Here is a 14,796-nt window from a genome sequence, read left to right on the forward strand (position 1 = left end):
CTAAGGTTCAAGCAATGGAAGATCACATCAAGCATCAACAAAAAGGTCTCCAACTCCTAAAGGATAATCTCACTTTGGTGCAGATTAGAATGAAACAATAGGCAGATCAATATCATAGCAAAAGAAGTTTTGATGTAGGTGACTAGGTATTCCTATGACTACATCCATATAAAAGAATGTCCCTTAAGCAAGCTAAGAATGATAATAAATTATCACCAAAGTATTATTGTCCATACAAGGTGTTGCAAGAGATTGGTACTATGGCATACAAATTGGAGCTTCCTACTGCTTCCCCAGTGCACCCAGTTTTCCATGTTTCATGTTTAAATAAGGTTATAAGTGACAAGCTCCCAGTTCAAACAATATTTATAGAACTTGACGAGGATGGAAAAATCATATTGGAACCTGAAACAATCACAGAAACAAGAACTCGACAGCTATGAAATCAATCAATTTCAGAGTATCTCATCAAGTGGAAGAACTTACCTGTTGAAGATTCCACATGGGAATATGAGAATTTTATATAGAAGCATCCAGAACTACTCAAGTGTTGAGGACACCACTTTTTTGAAGGAGAGGGGCATGTTAGGCCCCTATAATACTAGTGATTTCCCCATTGCTATTGTCATTGTAGCCCTTATTGTTATTATTGTGCCCCTATTGTCCCCATATTTTTATTAGTGTACCCCGTGATTCAGACCACTATTGTTATTGTTGTGCCCTTATATTATTATTGTTATGTAGACTTTGATTATATTGTGACCCCTTAGACTCCTATATATAGAAAGGAGATTTAGTCATTTGTATCATTCAAGAATTGTTCATTTGTGTAATGTAAAAGAGATTTCCCCCTCGAAGAGGCTGATTTTGAAGGCATTAAGCTATATTTTCTTATATTTTTTGAGCTAGTTTCATAACATAGAGTGAGCCATAACTCAATTCTCTAGGAAGTCTGAGAATTGTTGGATTAATTGTGTAAATGTTTAGGATTAAATCTGGAATTTACTTCTTGAAAAATATCGATGTTTTTGGCGCTTCAATGCTATTGACAATGATTGTGGATTCATGGCTATAATTGGTGGGAATTTAGTAATACCTCCATTTTTAGAATGTGAAGATGAAGTTAGAAGATTGCAATAAGGTCATAATTACATGGGTAAGGTTAATATTCTATTGTTAAATATTACACCAAGGAGCAACTATTTTGAGAAATTCTCCCAGTTGCATAAATGATAGAACTTTACCAATAATAACAAATGGTTTTCCTTTTGTGAGGGTACTTGTTTTATCAAATACAATGCACTATATTTTTTTGGCACATGACAATGTGGGTCATTGATTATTTCATGAACAACATAATAAATAACACCATACCTTCTTGAGGGTCATCATTAGAGAAATGCGATCAGGGAGATTCCTTTATATATCTTCCCCACCATATGTGAGAGTCACACCTATTGTTGTCATAGTGACTCCATCCTCAATACACAAAACATATGCAACTTTAGCACCAATATTCACAACACATGAAGTCAACACTTCATTTCCAAATGTTGCAGAAGACTTTCCTCATGGATTACAGTAGTATTGAACTACAAGTCCCACAAAAATTGTTTTAGTTCATGATTGTCAAATATCCATCTAAGCTAGGAGGACTTAATGTGACACATTAGGCCATGATCACCAAGGAGCATCATCACTAGTAGTTCACCACCCATGAAGGATCCATTTCTAGATCTTAAATGCTAGTTTGTTAGTTAGTTGCATATTTTTTTGTTTCTTCTAGCCATTAATTTGTTTGCATGTCAAATTTAAGGATTCACACTTCAATTGATGAGCTCTTTGTAAAACTATAAAAAATCCATTGCCAAATGAATAAGAACCAATAATTTTTCTTTGGGATTCATTTATGATTTACTTTCTCTATTCTCTGGGAATTTTTTGTGCATTTGTTTGTGGATGCTTGAGATAAGTATCATTAAAACTCATCACACATAGTCTTCTACTTGAAAATTTACTAGGTTTTGACAAAATGCCAATAAGATGATGAGCGACATGCCTAGACCCTTAGTCTAAGACATGTTACCATAAATCCAACTTTGATATCATTTTCAAAGAAATGAGTGTATGTTGTCTGAAATATAGGCTCATGTGACTATCCATGATTTTAAAATTCAAGAATGTAGATGAATTAATCATGCACAACAACATTTAAACATACACAACATAAATTGAACATAACATTCAAGCATAACATTTACATATTAAATAATAGAGTGATTGGAATATTTATCCTTATAAATGTTTTACACAACTAGCTACAAATGTCAAATATTCCATCCAACCATAGTTATTTTTGGACTAATTCTCTCTACAATAGGCCACGCCTAATCTAGGGCTATGATTCCACAAAGGTGAGCATGCTCCTATGGATGTCTATAGTCAACACTAAGATACCAATACCTAGTAAATTAAGAGTGATGTGACCCCTACAATAATTCCTACTAGCCAACTCTCTTTCCCATCATATTTCACAATCTAAGGATGATATTTATTTCTATGTATCATAGTCCCTTAGACAATCTCCATCCCCTCTAGGTCTCTAACATATATTGGTAACGAATTTCTTAGTTATGGAATTTAGGAAATCTAACTACTAGTGGAGCACTTACAACAACCTTTACAGAAGCACTTGAGTGATTTCTAAATGAGAACCCCTCGCAAACATGCAAAGCTAGTTCTTATCATAAATATCAACACTAGAGATTGGTTTTCAACACAAATTATATTTTCTCCTCTTGTAGCACCAAAAATCTATTTTTTTTGTCCTCTTTCTTTTTGAAAGTTAGCTATCTCCTCTACTCAAATTCCTTTTCTTATGCATGTTTCGACTCAAGAGATTCAAAACACAATTTTACTCATCACATGTTCTCGCATCTAGGTCAGATGACTTTCTCACCCACCTCTTACATGCATTCAATAAAACCACTCTCGTCATGAGTGTACTTATCCCATGCTTCAAGAACCAATTGATGTGACTCTTCTACCAACCTCAAAACTTCATTCAATGACTGGTTTTAATAAGTCAAATGGGGATTATATGGTAATGACAATTAATTTATGCTAATCAAATGGGATTTTAGGCATGTGTTGTTCACCCTTGGACTCACTTTTATCCCCCTCATTTATATAATGATAGGTCCTCCATGAATATGTTCTTATCCATTTTATAACCAGTGATGTATGTTATATTATTATTTTTAATATAAATGTTTACATATAATTTTTTGTTTGATATTGTGTCCATGGCTTTTGGGACTAGTATGTGATCTAAGAAACCATAACTTAGGGCATATAAGCCATCAAAATCACTTGACTATCACACTAGGCCTACACCACACAACCCTTAACATGGATAAATCTTTTTGGTGTCTCCTCCCGACTATTGAGAGTTTTGCACATTGGTCACTTTACAAAATGAAACTATTGAAATACAATAGTTCTATCGATATTTGGCTACATTTTTACATATTATATATCTTGGCATTTATACATTCATCGTATTTAAAAATATACATTTCTAATTTAGTGATCAAAATCGGGGTGTTACATTTTCCTCCCCCTACATTTTTTCACTATATTTGGTGCACATTGCGATATAAGTTTACATGTAGATACATAACTTTTTTTACATCTTAGCACTCTATAATTTTATAATTTAGTAACTCTTATAGAAATTCCAAACACCCAACTCTCACTCCCTTCAACCTACATAATCCAAGGAAGAGTACTCCTTTCTCTCCATCACAATCCTTTAGGTTGTCCCGCTTACCTTTGAGGGGTCAACCATTGGCTGGACATGAAATATCTAAGCTATAGAATTTAGTAAACATAGCTATAAAAATGGTGTCTTTAGTAATTTATGCACAAATTTACATTCATATTTCCTCAAAATATGCAAAAAGTTATGGGTAGTCCTCCCACATATCCTCTTCATGCTCCCATGTGGTATATTCAAGATTGCAATAGGTCCTCTGCACCTTTATTGAGATAATGGATTTGCACAGGAGAACTTCTACTTTTGAGTCTAAGATGCATATTGGCTCCACCCAAAAGTCTCCTTTGTTCTCCACCTAGACCATAGGCTAATAAATCACAAGGTTAGGGTTAATAGGCACATACGTTTTCAATAAAGATACATGAAACACTTTTATGAATATTCATGGATGAAATTAATGCAAGAATTTATATAACCAACCTTATCCTATATAGGATTTCAAATGGCCCACAATATTTTGCTACTTGTGTAGCTTCCCAATTTTAGTGAGCTCTTTTTAACCTTCACCTTGAAAAGCACATGCCCAACCAATCTAAATTATCTATGATTTTTTCCTTTGTTTGCGCAACTTTCTACCTATATTTTGTATACTTTATATTTTTACTTATCTTTAACATATGTTATTACATCTCTTTTATAATATATATCCCAACAATCACTTTGTTTTCTAGGTTATCCCAACTCAAAATATAACTTTAAAATTTCCTTTTTATATAAATTTCCACAATATTCGATTCCTTATCAATCAACTTAATTGAAATAATATGTGTGCCTTTCGTAAGCATGTCCATCACTACCATGATGGAAGCATATAACCTTGTTATCCTTGGTATCTTAGTATGAAATTTATGGTAAAAAACTATCATTTTCATTTACAAATGGACAATGGATATAGAAATCATGTTGGATGTCTATGGAGATGGAACATTGGTAATTGTATCCTACTCCCAACTATGAAGATTGTCTAAAATATATAAACCTCTTTTGAAATTACTTCATTTTCACATGTATACTGTGAATTAAAGAGACAGGAAGATAATTTTTCTAAAGAGGCATCTCTCTTGCAAGAGGGTTGCTTAACTTAACTTGGGGAGGCACCCTTATTTCAGCTACAAATATTAATGTGTATTTAATTTGTCTTTCGCTATGAGATGATAGTTTTTCATAGAGGTTTTTCAGATCCATTGCAAGAACTGTGAGTTTTAAATTCATAAGATAAGTAAGATGTCTAGTTGATCAGGAATAGTTGTCTATAAGACACTACAAGAAGACTTAAAATTGTGGATTTAGTCTTCTAAATTGGGTAGACAATGCAAACAAAAGGAGAGGCTTGAGTCTGTACAGGATTGAACAATGTATATTTTGATTTCATTCTTAGAAATATCAAACATAAGGATATTTTTCTTTAAAAAAAATAATAGTGTGGATCTCCAAAAGGGAAAGAAATGTTGAGGCGTCAGAAGGAAAGAGAAGGGATTTATAAAGTGGCATTAATATAAGAATATGAAAACCATATTGATATTTAGATTTAGTTCGTTCCCCTGTTGCAAATCGATATTGATACCCCACATAGGCATTAACAAAGACATAGACTAAAGGAATAGATATAAGAAGCTAACAACCGGATTGATATTTAGATTTAGTTCATTCCCTTGTTGCAGATCGATATTGATACCCCACATAGTCATTGAAAAAGGCATAGACTAAAGGCATATATGGCATCGTTTAAAGCATCGGAGGAGGTGGTGACAACAAAAGTGGTTCCACCAAAGAAACTACTAGTTTTCATTTGAGAGAAAGTCCCACCAGTTGCAGATCAAGTTGTTGTACCAGCTTCCCTTCGCTTGGTTCCAAATGCAGTAGATCCTACTAACTGAATGAATGCAGATGATCTAGCAGAGATAGAAGTAGAGGTAGAGGTAGTGGATACCATTCCAGGTGAAGTCCCATGAGTAGATGAACCAATACAATATCCTGTTTATCCTTTTCTGAGCAGCGAAGTTAGAAAAGGATATAATGGTGGGAGAGGTGGATGGTGGTACATATAAAGATAGAATAACAAACATCCCTTGGTGTCCTAGAGCCCCATGACCAGAGTTCCAAATTTGGGTGCAGATTGAGATTTATGACCACTGATGTTAGGGCTCGAAGTTAGCTCAGATGATTAGAAGAGTCAATTCTATACTACAAGACCTTAGATCACTTTACTACCTTGACCCAAATAAATTGAACACCAGAAATAAGGAACTCGCACACTCCAAGAGATGAGCTTTTGTAACCTCGACCTAGTAGAATGAACCTAGTAGACTAATGAGATCTACACCTATAGTAGCTCACTTCCTTTCTAAAGTTACCATGTAGCTCTAGAGATAAAAATCCATTTTTATTGCTAAAAACTAATTACACCCAAATTTATGCTACTACAAAGGAATCAAATCAACATAAATTCCAAAACAAAATTCTTCGAAGTTTATGAACTTACCAGACAAAATTTATTCCTCCTTGAGGAACTAATGTATCGATGTTATGAAAATTGGTCTGTCCAAGGGAATGAATAGAGCAGTGGAGTAGAAGGAACGGTGACTTAGTATATTTGTGTCATGGAAATCGATCCCCGCACCTCCACATTAGATTTTCTTCATGGAAATCGATCTCGGAACCTCCAATTATTCATATGTGACACTAATATCTGGATTTATGTCGATAAATCTCAACTAACTAGGCATGTCCTCTCCTCTCTCATGAGAATAGCCAAAATTAATTATATTTCCGTTGAGTCTATCAAATCAAATAAGAGAGAAATAAATCATAATTTAGGGTTATAACATCGGCCACCTCTATTTTCTCTTTTGTTAATCTTTCTTTCACTATTTATTCACGAAAATAGGTGCCAACAAATTGATGTTTTGTGGGGCAAGCTATTGAAGAGATTCTCCTCCATCCACCAATCCCTCAACGTATCGAAATTCAATCCTGAAATCCTAACTTTCAGTGAATCACTACTGCATTTCCTATGAAAATGTAGAACAAATCTACAGCCAAGGCATTAAATTTCAATCGATTTGAAGAATGGGAATCGATCTAGATATCATAAAGATGGATCCACTGACTTATACCTGTTTCCATACATTCCCACCAAATATTGGAGATCGATATTACCATGCTGAACTATTGTTCTGGCCTTTGTTTTTTTGGTGGGAATTAGATCATGGTAAAATATGTTTAACAATGTGCCCAATTTTGAGCAATATGTGTTAAATTATGGGATGGATAGATATATTTGAAGGTGCTCAATTTTGAGCAATCTGTTTTAAATTTATTTGAATATTTTCGACATTTGTTTTCTTCTAGACATTTTTTTTTAAATGGTGTGGAAAATAAATAAAAAATATTCATTGTGAAATGTCACAAAAGTATGCGTGTTGATCATTTTGGAAGTCAAAAGCTTCTAAGAGCTTAAATATTTGAGATGTAAGAGTGAGATACTTGACACAATGAGTTTTTACATTTTGGATAAGATCTTTGTTTCATTTTATATATTAGAATTTTATGATGGGCACACTATAATGTTAGTAGTGTTTGGTAGCTTACAACAACAACATATTTTTCATTTTTTTTCATAGCATAGATTTTTTCAATTGTACATTGAGTATGGTTTGATTCATATGCTTGTGCACATCATTGTAACCTTTCTCATCATATCATTTTTAGTAGTGCTCTCAAGTTTAGTGATAACTTATCTAGTAGAAATTTCACATACATAGCTCCATCACTAAATTGAGAAGAAAGTGGGTAAAATAGCCATCTAATATAGGAGACTTAATGTGACATATTAGGCAATGATCGCCAAGGAGCATCATCACTAGTAGATCACCTCCCATTGAGGATCCCTTTCTAGATCTTAAATGCTAGTTTGTTAGTTACTTGCATATTTTATTGTTTCTTCTAGCCTTTAATTTGTATGGATGCCAACTTTAAGGATTCACTCTTCAATTGATGATCTCTTTGTGAAACTATAAAAAATCCATTTCCAAATGAATAAGAACCAATGATTTTTCTTTGGGATTAATTTATGATTTAATTTACCTATTCTCTATTGTTGCATTTGTTTGTGGATTCTTGAGATAAATATCATTAAACCTCATCACACTTATTCTTTTACTTTAAAATTTTATAGGTTTTTACAGCATACCAATAAGACGATGAGTGACATACCTAGACCCTTAGCCTAAGGAATTTTACCATAAATCCAACTTTAATATCATTTTCAAAGAAATGAATGTATGTTGTCTGACATATAGGCTCATGTGACTATCCATGATTTTAAAATTCAAGAATGTAGATGAATTAATCATTCACAACAAAATTTAAACATACACAACATAAATTGGACATAACATTCAAGCATAACATTTACATATTAAATAATAGAGTGATTGGAATATTTATCCTTATAAATGTTTTACACAACTAGCTACAAATGTCAAATATTCCATCCAACCATAGTTATTTTTGGACTAATTCTCTCTACAATAGGCCGCACCTAATCTAGGGCTATGATTCCGCAAAGGTGAGAATGATCCTATGCATGTATATAATCAACACTAAGAGACCAATACCTAGTAAATTAAGAGTGTTTCGATCCCTACAATAATTCTTATTAGCCAACTCTCTTTCCCATCATATTTCACAATCTAAGGATGATATTTATTTCTATGTATCATAGTCCCTTAGACAATCTCCATCCCCTCTAGGGCTCTAAAATAGATTGGTAAGGAATCTCTTAGTTAAGGGATTTATGAAATCTAACTATTAGTGGAGCACTTACAAAAACCTCTACATAAGCACTTGAGTGATTTCTAAATGAGAACCCCTCGCAAACATGAAAAGCTAGTTCTTATCATAAATATCAATGCTATAGATTAGTTTTCAACAAAAATTTTATTTTCTCCTCTTGTAGCACCAAACTCTATTTTTTTGTCCTCTTTCTTTTTGAAAGTTATCTATCTCTACTTAAATTCCTTTTCTTATGCATGTTTTGACTCGGGTGATTCAAAACAAAATTTTACTAATCACATGTTCTCACATCTACATGAGATGACTCTCTCACCCACCTCTTACATGCATTCAATAAAACCACTCCCATCATGACTGTACTTAGCCCATGCTTCAATAACTAATTCATATGACTCTTCTACCAACCTTAAAAATGCATTCAACGACTAGTTTTAATACGTCAAATGGGGATTATATGGTAATGACAATTAATTTATGCTAATATCATGGGATTTGAGGAATAATTTATTTACCCTTGGACCCATTTTTATCCCCCTAATTTATGGAATGATAGGTCCTTCATGAATACGTTCTTATCCATTTTATAACGAGTGATGTGTTTTATATTATTATTTTCAATATTTGTCTACATATAATTTTTTGTTTGATATTGTGTCCATGACTTATGGGATTATCATGTGATCTAAGAAACCATAACCTAGGGCATATAAGCAATCAAAATCACTTGACGATCACACTAGGCCTAGACCACACCAACCCTTAACATGGAAAAAAAATTGGTGTCTCCTCCTCACTTTCGTGAGTTTTGCACATTGGTCACCTTACATAATGAAGGAATTTAAATCCAATAATGCTATCTATATTTGGCTACATTTTTACATACTACATATCTTGGCATTTACACATTCATCATATTTAAAAATATACATTTCTAATCTAGTGCTAAAAATCAGAGTGTTACATTTTCCTCCCCCTACATTTTTTCACTATATTTGGTTCACATCACCAGATAGGTTTAGATGTAGATACATAATTGTGTTTACATCTTAGCACTCTATAATTTTACAATTTAGTAACTCCTATAGAAATTACAAATGCCCAACTCTCAGTCCCCTTAACCTACATAATCCAAGGAAGAGTACTCCCTTCTCTCCATCACAATCCTTTAGGATGTCCCACTTATCTTTGAGGGCTCAACCACTAGTTGGACATGAAATATCCAAGCTATGGAATTTAGTAATCCTAGGTATTAAAAATGGTGCCTTCAGTCCTTTATTCACAAATGTACATTCACATTTCCTAAAAATATGCAAAAAACTATGAGCAGTCCTCCCACATAGCCTCTTCATGCTCCGATGTGGTATCTTCAGGATTACAAGAGGTCCACCAAACATTTACCAAGATAATGTATTTTCACACGAGCACTTATAATTTTGAGTCTAAGATGCATATTGGCTCCACCCAAAAGTACCCTTTGTGCTCCACCTAGACCATAGTCTATTCAATCACAAGGTTAGGATTAATAGGCACATACTTTTTCAATAAAGATACATGAAACACTTATATGATTCATGGATGCAAGTAATGCAATAATGTATATAACCAACCTTATCCTATCTAGTATTTCAATTGGCCCATAATATTGTGCTAGTTATTCTGGGTAGTTTCCCAATTTTATTCAGCTCTTTTTAGCATTCACTTTGAAAAACACATGCCCAACCAATCTAACTTATCTATGCATTTTTCCTTTGTTTGTGCAAATTTCGACCTATATTATGTATCCTATATATTTTTACTTATCTTTAACATATTTTCTTACATCTCATTTAGAATATATAGCCCAACAATCACTTTGTTTTCTAGGTTATCCCAACTCAAAATATAACTTTACAATTTCCTTTTTATATAAATTTCCACAATATTGGACTCCTTATCAATCAACTTAATTGAAATAATACATGTGCCTTTCGTAAGCTTGTCCATCACTACCATCATGGAATCATCTCACTTTGTTATACTTGGTAGCTTAGTGATGAAATTTATGGTAACAATCTATCATTTTCATTTAGGAATGGACAATGGATATACAAATCATGTTAGATGTCTATGTTTAGCCTTTACCTTTTAACATTACATGCATTTGGCTATGTAATCAACCACATGTTTTTCATACTATGTCAAAACTACTAGATTCTTATAGCCACAATATTTATTTGGTACCCTAGTCTCCAACATATGGTGCATCACACATTTATCTTATCACTAAATTTCTCAATTCTTGAGAATTAGGAACAAAAACTTGTCTTCGTTTGCAAGGGGTTTCCATCCTCTTCTAGAATGTAGTATTTAAATTTTTGGTGTGAATTCCCTTGTTGTGAGCCTTCTCTAATTTGTAAATAGTGTTAGTTTTATCCTAATCTTCTTAAGATATTCCTTTTAAGTCTATGTTGTATATGCTAATAGCTATAGCAAGCATTACAAATACCCTCTTAATGCTGAGTTAATTAACCTCTTTATTCTCTTTTCCCTTAATGTTGTTGATGTTAAAGTCAGATTCACTAGGGCATTCAAACTATCTAATTTGTCTATGTGAGTATTTGAAACCGCTATGATCTATTTTCAACCCAAAATTTCATCCCATAAGATAACGTCTTCACATTTTCAATGCATGGATAATAGTTGTAAGCTCCAAGTCATGGGTAACATAATTTCTTTCATGTTATTACATGCCTATATTGCATAAGGGGTCCACCAAGTCCTTATTTACATGAATTTATGAACACCAAAATATCCTCATTTGGATCTACATTATTTAGAATAGGTGCATTGGTTAATAAATATTTTAGCTTGTAACTTAGTAACCGGAGAACCCACAGTAAAAACCATTTTTCGTCAACGTTTCAAATCCCAACAGGGATCCATCATCAGGACTATTTTGAATGTTGATAGAAGAAGAGCTCAATTGCGAGATTTAAATAGTTATGAGGTGAGCTGTTTTGTTTTAAGTGAGAATGAAGGTCAGCTGCTTAATAATTAATTTTATCCAAATATTTAGGTTTTTTGGTAAATTAATATTAATAATAAATAGTAAAGGTGAAATTTATTTATAGTAATTAATAATATTTCATAATAATTAATCATTTTTATAACAATTAGTAATTTTTATATAATAATTTAAAATAATTTATAATCAAAGTGCTGAGCGTCCAAGATTGTCTAGAGAAGCCCTAACCCTTTTAATTTCTGCCTGAATTAGAGTAGTGATTAATTGAAAAAATGCCTTGTTGTTAAATTTGTTATGTAATCTATGGTTAATTTGCGCAAATGAGGGGATGAGATTATTGTCACGACAATTTCTAAGAAATTGAAGGTCTGTAGCTCTTCTTGCTATCTTCACCCTAAATTTTTCGAAAAATTTAGGGTGAAGATAGCAAGAAGAGCTACAGACCTTCAATTTCTTAAAAATTGTCGTGACAATAATCTCATCCCCTCATTTGCGCAAATTAACCATAGATTACATAACAAATTTAACAGCAAGGTATTTTTTCAATCAAGCACTACTCTAATTCGGGCAGAAATTAAAAGGGTTAGAGCTTCTCTAGACAATCTTGGATGCTCAGCTCTTTAATTATAAATTATTTTAAATTATTATATAAAAATTACTAATTATTATAAAAATTATTAATTATTATGAAATATTATTAATTACTATAAAGCAATTTCACCCTTACTATTTATTATTAATATTAATTTACCAAAAAACCTAAATATTTGGATAAAATTAATTATTAAGCAGCCGACCTTCATTCTTACTTAAAACAAAATAGCTCACCTCATAACTATTTAAATCTCGCAATTGAGCTCTTCTTCTATCAACATTCAAAATAGTCCTGGTGATGGATCCCTGTTGGGATTTGAAACGTTGACGAAAAATGGTTTTTACTGTGGGTTCTCTGGTTACTAAGTTACAAGATATTAACCACAGAGATCTTAAATCCAATATTTCAGCTATTGAAAATTATTTCACAACTAGGTAAGCCTATAAACAATCTCACCTTTGAAATATTCTTTGGTCATGGCCAACCTTTGATGGATTTCATCTTCCTTGGGTCCATTTCTATGCCCTCCTCTAAGAAATTGTGAACTAAATCATGGATTTTCCTTTGATAGAAAGGGAACTTGCTCAACTTGGCATACAATTGTTTCTCTTGCAACACTCAAATGTCACTCACGCTCCTATTTTGTCTTGGAGTCTATAAGAATATCACCCAAGAAGGAAATAACAAGTTAGTCTCTATAAACTCTAAACACTCTATTCATCAAACATATAAAGCTAGCAATTGCACCACATGTTTCAAAGTAAACATTGTAAGGTGGCAGCATAGGAAACAATAACATAGAAGAAAGAAAAACTTTTATGCAATTTTATTTCTTTACTATCATTTCGTTTTTACCATATGTTATGTTTTAGGGAGATTTCAACTAGGCCAATGTTCTAGAATATGTTCAAAATGAAGGTAATGCACAACATCTTAACTCCAAAGGATTTATGAAAATTCTCTTCATTAAGATTCATGAACTATTATAAGTAAATCGTTTAAATCAAACATTTCATAGAAAAAGTAATCTCGTATCACCTTTTATTCTCAATTCAATGGATAATAGCTTTTGTTAGAAGGGATTAAAAATAATGTATGTGCATTTTGAGTCATTTTTATGTCAAATGTTGTTATGACTAGAACATTTTGGTCATTTTGAGTCATTTTTATGCATTGAACATTGCAAATGGATTTGGAGACCCTATTAAAGGGATCTCTAAATCTTAACATTGCATATGGACTCAAAGACCCCTTTGTCTATAAATTTAACATTACAGATGGATTCAAAGAAGGGGGTCTTTGAGTCCATCTACAGTGCTAAAATTTAGAGACAAAAGGGTATTCATAATTTTAACAATGTAGATGGATTTAGAGACCCCTTTTTCTCTAAATTTTAATAATGCAGATGGCTTCATAGACCCATTTGTCTCTAAATTTTAATAATGCAGATGGATTCAAAGACCCATGTAGTGAAATGTAACACTTCAATATCAAAATTACAATTTTCGATTTCTGGAGTGGCATAATTAAAAATTACTAACATAAATGAGTAATTCATATACTTGTTGTACTTGTTATTTGGTAATATTTTTATTCTTGGACTATAGTATTCATTTAAGTTAATCTTTATTAATTTTATCACTTGTTATCCAGTCATATATTTTAGTCCTCGACTAAATTAGTCATTTAAGTTAGTCACTTTTAGTTTGGTCACTTATTATCTAGTCGTATATTTTATCCCTAGACTAAATTAGTTGTTTAAGTTAGTCATTTTTAGTTCGGTCACTTAAAATTGCTCAAATTTAGTAGTAATTCACTTGAAATATTTGCGGTGACTAACATTTTTAGTCAATTAGTCACTAATTTCATCTTTTTCTACTAGATAACATTAAGTCACTTTATGCTTCTCCAAATAATAGTTTTTCTCTCCTATGCCAAGTATAGAAGTCAAGACTATCTCTCCAAATCTTAAGCCTGAAAAGGCTTATTGCTTGAGTTATGAGGTTGCTTTTATAATAAGAGGAATGAACTTTCATCTCCCCTTGACTCTTGGTTTTCCCTCATGACTCTTTGACTTCTAATGTGTCCTTTGTACTTCTAAACAACTTTTGAACTTCTAAATTCCCATTGGACTTCTCTATGTGACTTTTGGACTTTTATAGAACTCTTTTGTCAATATATGACTATGTGACTCTTCATGTTACACATATGACCTTTGCACTTCCACAACATACATTTTGTCTTCTTCCCTTTAATAATTACACCATTACATTCCACATGATGTGGCATGACACATGGACACACATTGACCATTATGATGACACTTGCACAAGTTACAAATTAACAATGATGACATGGAGCTCATGATGAGGTGGCAATGACAAGTTGTCTTCCTTGTTGCTTCATCTTTGATTATTGATGGTAGATTTGATCTATTCTTCATATTCATGAAAGATCCACTTTTTTCTTCACCTTCACCCTCCAAAGGGTCTTGGATGAGTTTTTGAATCCTTTGAGTCATCATGCAATGCATTATTTTTGTCTGGGTCCATGGTCTGCTTC

Source organism: Pinus tabuliformis, chromosome J, assembly GCF_031772625.1.
Source record: "Pinus tabuliformis cultivar Carrire ecotype Pingquan chromosome J, CPIR1, whole genome shotgun sequence".
Lineage (NCBI taxonomy): Eukaryota > Viridiplantae > Streptophyta > Pinopsida > Pinales > Pinaceae > Pinus > Pinus tabuliformis.